Source organism: Salmo salar, chromosome ssa02 (genome assembly GCF_905237065.1).
Source record: "Salmo salar chromosome ssa02, Ssal_v3.1, whole genome shotgun sequence".
NCBI classification, from domain to species: Eukaryota; Metazoa; Chordata; class Actinopteri; order Salmoniformes; family Salmonidae; genus Salmo; species Salmo salar.
The window spans coordinates 9,184,103-9,191,815 of NC_059443.1; the positions used below are offsets into that span (position 1 = coordinate 9,184,103).

The window sequence follows — 7,713 nt, forward strand, 5'->3', positions numbered from 1 at the left end:
GTGCAGTTTGTTCTCCATCCATTCCTCAGAGCGCCAGTCATGTGACCAGGGGCAGAACTGGACAGATACGTCTGTTCAACTGATGCGTGGCAATGAGTGAATGCGTTTCTTAATTAAAGTGTGTGATATGAAATAATTTTCCAAATGTATAAGTAACCATACCAAAAAATGTATTGATATGATTTCAAACACCTTTGAAGTCACGGTAAATCAAGGCCTTGTTGCAGCATGTGCCTTTCTTACTAAGTAAGAAAGTAACCTTTCTTACTAACGACAATCTTGGTGTTAATACTTTTTGAATATGATTTTCATGTGTTATATTCTCACATCTTTATCTCTGGAACATACATTGGTCAATATGGCGCATATGCTGTTGTATGGACACATAAAGGCATTGTAAAGTGTATGGGTAAAATACCATTTGTATGAAATATATACCAGAACAACCCAGAGCATTCTATTTGCCATAAAAGGCTCTGGATCAGTCTATTTCCACAACCACTATGCCTTTTCCACTAATGTATTACGCTAGTAGTAATATTAGCTTACAGCATGTGGGCTAAGGCTGCAAGAAGAATACAATTGTATTATACAGAAGCCCATCTCAATATAGCGCTATATCAATATATTTGTACTCATTTGCATTTCTATATATCAATATATTTGTACGCATTTCCATTTCTATCAGTATATAAATGGATAAGCTTTATGCAAATTCAGAATCCGTTTCCGTTTATATTTCCTATAAGGCCTAGCCGAAGTTAGAATTGTCACTTGTTGACCAAAACAATCTCTCGTGTCTCAATCTCAATCTCTTATGGCTAAACAATTTGGTGCAGGGCCGTAGCATAGCAAGACTAGCGTCAGATTGTAATACTATTGTGGGACACTCTGAAAATGAATATTGCGTCCAACATTCAAGGAAATGGGACATCTCTTGGATATTGTAATACACAAATAGCTTAAAGTGAAATAGGGTTAATAATAAACGAAACTATTGCACCTAGTGAGTGTACGATACATGAATGGAATGGCAGCATACGCGCGTAATGCATTCTCTTTCCTATCATCTGCATCAGTGGTCACGTTTTGCGCTGACATCAGTGTTTTAAAATGCAACAATAGAGTTCAGGGTATAGAGCACCAACCAACAAAATCAGCTCGAGTCAGACATGTTTTATTGCACTTTGCAGTTGGCTGTGTAGTTGCCATTGTCAGAACAGACATGTGGGGACTGCTGCGGCCGGCGTGCTCACCAGACGACTAGATGGCATTCATGAAGTTCAATGAAACGAGACTCAAAACAAGGCTCCAGGTGAGTACTTAGGCCTGTGAGTAAAATGGACACTGTCATGTCTTGGAATTGTTGGAATGCATGTAATTTGTAGGCTACGAAATATTAAATGATTAAATGGTTCGTTAAAGAATACAACTTTATGGCAAAAGCCTAATGGTTGTATTCTCTGTGAGCATGACATGAGTCCCTTAGGCTAATTATATATAGGTTCAAAAGTATTTTAAACCAAGTATGTCGTTTGTTGTATCCAATTCTTTAGATTGCAGTCAGTCTCGTTTTGTGTGCTGCAGAACTCAAGTTCGGGGGAGGAAAAGGGTCACCATTTGAGAGAAAGAGGCCACAAACACCCCTGCCCTGTGCCCCGGATGAAGTTCATTAGTTTATTACCGTGACAAATGTCTCAATGGTTCATTCGCTTTAACTGTTTGATAGGCCTATTGCAGGTTTTCCCAAACTCGGTATGAAACGCCTATAAATTCGAATTAAACGTTGTCAACAAATAAAATAGGATGCTAAACTTTACTTTTGAAAAATAAATGACATGAAAAATATAGCTATTTGATACGAGTTGTTTGTTTTACCTTTTTTGTTCAGATGTAACATGGCTGATCAACAAATGGGTGGTCACTTTCAAGATGAACACATATACTCCACCAAGCTCATCAACAAGGATATATGCCAAAGATATTGGTGAATTTCTCAAATGTTGCAGTGATTTGACATGTTTAGCTAAATTATGGTGTTTTCGATGACTTTTCCAATCTAGCAGAATGAAATAAGCCTATACCCATAGCCACGAAGGCAGTTTTTAAAATGGAATGGTCTCGTTAAGAACTCGTCAACATGTGAGAGGCAGGTGTTATAGAACAAGTGGTAACTTAGTTATGTATCTTACACGCTCCATTGCCATTGACTTTAAATAGAAAACATTTGTACTTTACCACTACTTGGGTGTGAGCCATTTTTCCACTGGCGCGCCCTCATATTTATGCCATTTAGATGTTGTTTTTCTGTATAGGCGCTATAGGCTTTACTGCCTTTAACGAGCATTTCTTCAGGCTGGGGGGAGTTTAGCCTATATCTCTACGACACAAGTGCCTTGCACTTGGATATGTGGAACATCACAGCTTAATGTCTCTCTATACTGCCTCTTTACAGTAGATGAGATGGGTGGCGGGAACATTACAGCTTTATGTCTGTCTCTATAATGCCTCTTTAGAAGAGACGGCTGACAGCAGGAGAAGCATAGCACAGAGGAGGAGAAAATAAACATCATAGACCTAATCTCATCTCTAAAGACATCATGATAAAAGAAGACGTACGCCAAGAGATGCTTATATGGAAGATGTACGGCAAGAAGTGCTTATGGAAACGAAAAGGGAGGAACCGAGTATGCTTTAGTTGGCGGTGCCATAAGAACCCTGGATGCATTGGATATGTTGTTGAACAAGCGGAAGTCCCATCACCATCCTCCTAAAAGTCTCGGATAGTTTAAGGACATACTGCAGTGAAGAGTCATGGAAGCAAGATTTAAAACACAGCTTTGTGTGTGGGACGAACCATTCAACATGTGAACCCCTTAGATATTATTTACTTGAGTTATAAGGTTAGATTCGTTGTAATAATGACGTCATATTTGTAATAACACCATTAACTACAATTCTTTCTTATTATAGACTATTATTATTATTATTATTACTACAGTTACTATTAGTAAATAGCAGTATAGTTCTTGCAGGCATACTTGTTATTTTATTACCATAACTAATTATAATGATAATGACTATACACTCAGGAAAAAAAGGCGGATTCTAGAACTTATGGGTTCTTCGGCTGTTCCCATAGGAGAACCCTTCAAATATAACTATTTTTTGTTCCAGGTAGAACCCCTTTGGGTTCCATGTAGAGTCCTTTCTATAGAGGGTTCTACCTGGAACCAAAAAGTGTTCTCCTATGGGGACAGCCGAAGAAGCCTTTTCGAACCATTTTTTCTAAGAGAGTATTGTGTAGCATTGCATTTGATCATTTGGTCGACTGGGGCCTACTTTGAGTAAAACGTCACATTTTAAAAACGGAAATGTGTCTGGACCCCGGAGCCATTTAATTGCATGGTGAAGCACCGTTAACAGTCATTACAATAGTTATGTTTTGGGGTTGGTGTTGGAAATTGGACAATAACTAATGTGCTGAATATTGTAATTGAATCCATTGAAAGTCCAGGCTGTAAGGCAACATGTTTAAGCAGGATTCTTTCTATGGGTACTGTACATGTCCAAGGCAAGCATACTGACGTTTACAACAGTTATTTAAACGAGTATGTATATTTCATTCAATTAAATTGATGTGTACGGACTTGCTCACTTTGAATGTCAAACTTCAATTGCATGATTTAGAAAAATATGAATATGAATAGAACAAGAGTATAACAAGAATGGATTGGAATTCCCATTGCCCCTTTTATTGAAATGATCTTTCTGGTTTTAGAAGATATCTGTATTCCATTGACTGTTCTTGCTATATGTATCTCATGCAGGGAACTGAACAGTCCTCTGCTGGTCTACTATAGACCACTACTATAGACCACTACTATAGACCACACCCAAGTGTACACCGCACTGGAATCACTGGAAGTGTTGCACTCAAATTAGCCTTTGGGTGGCAGCAAAAACAGTACAATCATGAATTGTATCCATTAGTGCACACCGTAGCAAAACGTTTTGCAATTGAAAACCTTCCACAATGAAAACGGGTGTTTTTTATTGGACAAGTTCAGGTTAGCCTCTCCCTTTTTCCAGTTTGTTTTCTTCTCTTTGGTTATCAGTGAATAGGACCCAGGTTATATATGTAAGACGCTCCAGTCCAGACTTGCAAAATCCAGCGCCATAATTTCCCTCGACACCGCACCTATAGTGGGACCTCTCCTTGGTGGGTACTCTCCTTGGTGGGACATACTGAGTAATGTGCGTGTAGCATAAAGGGACAGTTCAGTGATTTTACATATTTACACATTTGTTTCCTTACCTTGAAAGCAGTCTATGGACAAGTGACTGCAATCCACACTTTTAGAATGCTTTACATTTAATGCCCCAAAAAATCAACTCAATGTTCTAATTTAAAACCAAGTCATTGAGTAACAATCCATTTAAGAGATGATGTGGGCCCTTTTAAACGAGACGTGGATCCACGTCCTGGACACAGTTGTTCCTATTGGTTTAACCTATTGGTTTAACCTATTGGTTGAACCTGTTTTCTGGAACTACTATACCTATCCCATGTCATTTTTTAAATATATAGTTGACATCCACGTGATTAGTCCGTGTATTCTACATCATGGGGGTCTTCTGATAGATGGAATGTTGACTTTTAAGCACGCATCACGCACGCATCACGCACGCAACTACACAGTATTGTTATTTTTTTGCACACACATTTTGATATGTATGTATTACCATAGAGTTGTCTTTGCATTATGAATGTTTATACCATGGCATTGTTGAATACTCCTTTCTGATTGGCTTGAAGGGCATTCTAGAGCGTGCATTATTTCCCTATAATGCACGGTATATTTGGACGGTAGAATTGAATGACTATATTTGTACATGTTTTGTTTGAGCTGCTTTTGAAAGCAAAAGTCGAATTGAAAACAATATTGTTCAATTCTATTTTCACAATAGCACACTAGGACTGATGGTTTGGTTAGCTAAACTAGGAAGTCTGTTTGGTTACCACTGCAACTAACGTTACTGTAGCTATCTCGTTAACTTGCTAGCTACTTCAGTGGATGTTGAACACATTTATAGCGGCAAACTAACACATTTCTAGTGGCAAATGTGTTAAACTATAGCCATGGTATAAAAGGGATAATCAACTCGGTGCTCTGTGTTCTCTGGAAAATACTCGCTAGCACGTCGTGTAACACACTTTCCATGTCGTTCATTATTTCCATAGAAGCATAGCCCCTCGTTGATTATCCCTTATATAATGTATAGCTTGTATTTGGTTATTGTGATGTTGTCATGTGATGTTTTGCCTGATGAAGACCCTGTTCCGTGGAGACGCGTCCTCCTAGCCTGTCGATCTGCTCCTACCATACAGTATAAGGTATGTTTGTAAATAGTTCACAAAATAGTTAATTGCACGACACAGGCCTGCTTGTCATTTTCTGAGAATAATTTGACGCCAGTCGGTAAAGCTTCAGTTGGAACGTTTGATTGGTCCTCCATCCTTTCAGTCATAGTTAGTGCTGTATATATAATGACTATAAAAAAATACATTTATATTGCCCATCTTTTGATTTTAGGTATAATCTATTGATTAAAGGTATAATCTCTGATATTTAACTATTTATTTAATTATATATTTGTTTTTCTGGTCATTTTATCCATAGAACAGCTATACCCTTTTTCTGCTGAATTAATATGAAGTTTTAAATAGTCTAGCCACACTAATTCCCTTCGCATTTCTGAGCATGTCCAGTTTTCATAGCATTACATTGAAAGTTGTTATAGGCTGATCGGAGATAGGACATATTGAGTAGAATTTTAACGATTGAGCATTTGATCATATATCCACAATAGTGTCTGCCTTCCTTTAAAAGTGATTCAAAAAACGACGGGCGCATCGAAAACCCGTACATTTCTATATAGGCCCAGGTTGGAGATTCATTAAGGAATCTGTAACAAAACGTAATCAGATGACTAAATATCATGCACGCATTATTGCCAAATATTAGCCACATTTAAATCAGTGCATTAATTCCCATTTGGAGAAGAAAATAAATACCCACAAGGCAGTACTACCTATACGTTTCCACGACTGCAGTACATATTTAAAGTTCTCAATTGAGAAGACAAAAAAAGTGTGTTTCCCTTTGGAATGTGTTTCACTCTTTGTTTTCTAACACACAAATTGACAGTTTCGCTATTATTGCCATATTAAGGAAAAGCATATAAATATTACGTACATCAAGGTAAGCCTTTACATTTCCTATAGTACTCAATAGTGAATCGTTTCCATTCGGCAACATTACTCACATGAAGAAATCTTGGATAAAATATCATTCCATGTTTTTAACCTGCATGGGTTAGGCAATGGTCGGAGCCATATATCAATATATACTGAACAAAAATATAAACACAACATGCAACAATTTGAACGATGTTACTGAACTACAGTTCCCGAGTGGCGCAGCGGTCTAAGGCACTGCATCTCAGTACTAGAAGCGTCACTACAGACACCCTGGTTCGAATCCAGGCTGTATCACAACCGGCCGTTATTGGGAGTCCCATAGGGCAGCGCACAATTGGCCCAGCGTCGTCCGGGTTTGGCCGGTGTAGGCCGTCATTGTAAATAAGAATTTGTTCTTAACTGACCTGTCTAGTTAAATAATTCATAATAAGGCAATCAGTCAATAAATTCATTAGGCCCTAATCTATGGATTTCCCATAGCCAATCAGAATGACTTTTTCCCCACAAAAGGGAATTATTACAGACACAAAAACTCCCCAGTTTCATCAGATGTTCGGGTGGCTGGTCTAAGACGATGAAAACGCCTCATGTGGAGGTCCTGGGATGGGGTGACACATGGTCTGCAGTTGTGAGACCAGTTGGACATACTGCCAAATTTTCTAAAATGATGGAGGTGATTTATGGTAGAGAAATTAACATTGAATTCTCTGTCAAGAGTTCTGGTGGACATTCCTGCAGGCAGCATGTCAATTGCACGCTCCGTCAAAACTTGAGACATCTGTGGCGTGGCGTTGTGTAAGAAAACTGCATATTTAGAGTGGCCTTTTATGTCCCCAGCACAGTGTGCACCTGTGTAAAGATCATGCTGATTAATCAGCTTCTTGATATGCCACACCTGTCAGGATGCGTCATCTTGGTAAAGGAGAAATGCTCACTAACAGGGATGTAAACAAATTGGAGAAAAACATTTGAGAGATATAAGCTTTTAGTGTGTATGAAACATTTCTGAGATATTATATTTTAGCTCATGAAACATGGGACCAACACTTTACATGTTTCGTTTATATTTTCGTCCAGTTTGACCATGGTTAGGCCTACACCTGAACTCATCAAATGCAATGACGCAGATCCGGCAGCAGATGGCAACATTGTCATCTCATCATTATCAGTAAGGCATTTCTCATACAATAGCCTAATGGTATTATAAGGGCTTAATGTTGCAAGCCTCTACAACATTAAAATTATAAAATGGAAAGCTGTTTGACTCGTTTTATCAATGCTAATCATACGTCTAATCGGCTTGTAGCCTACCTAAATTCAAGAAATTAAATTAAAAAGTTAATAAAATGTCCCCGACAAACATTATTACAAAATAAATGCTCATTACTAGTCTGACTTTTAATTTGTCTGATAAAAAATATGAACAACGTAGTAATGGGGTTTCTCCA

The 7,713-nt window shown here is 38.1% G+C and overlaps 1 long non-coding RNA gene across 1 annotated transcript; it reads left to right on the plus strand.

Annotated features, from left to right (window-relative positions):
* The first annotated feature begins 4 nt into the window (after positions 1–4).
* Positions 5–3,654, plus strand: LOC123727810 (uncharacterized). The gene is made up of 2 exons (XR_006759733.1): positions 5–1,315; positions 1,557–3,654. It is a non-coding gene; the product is annotated as an uncharacterized lncRNA (long non-coding RNA).
* Positions 3,655–7,713: the final 4,059 nt, after the last annotated feature.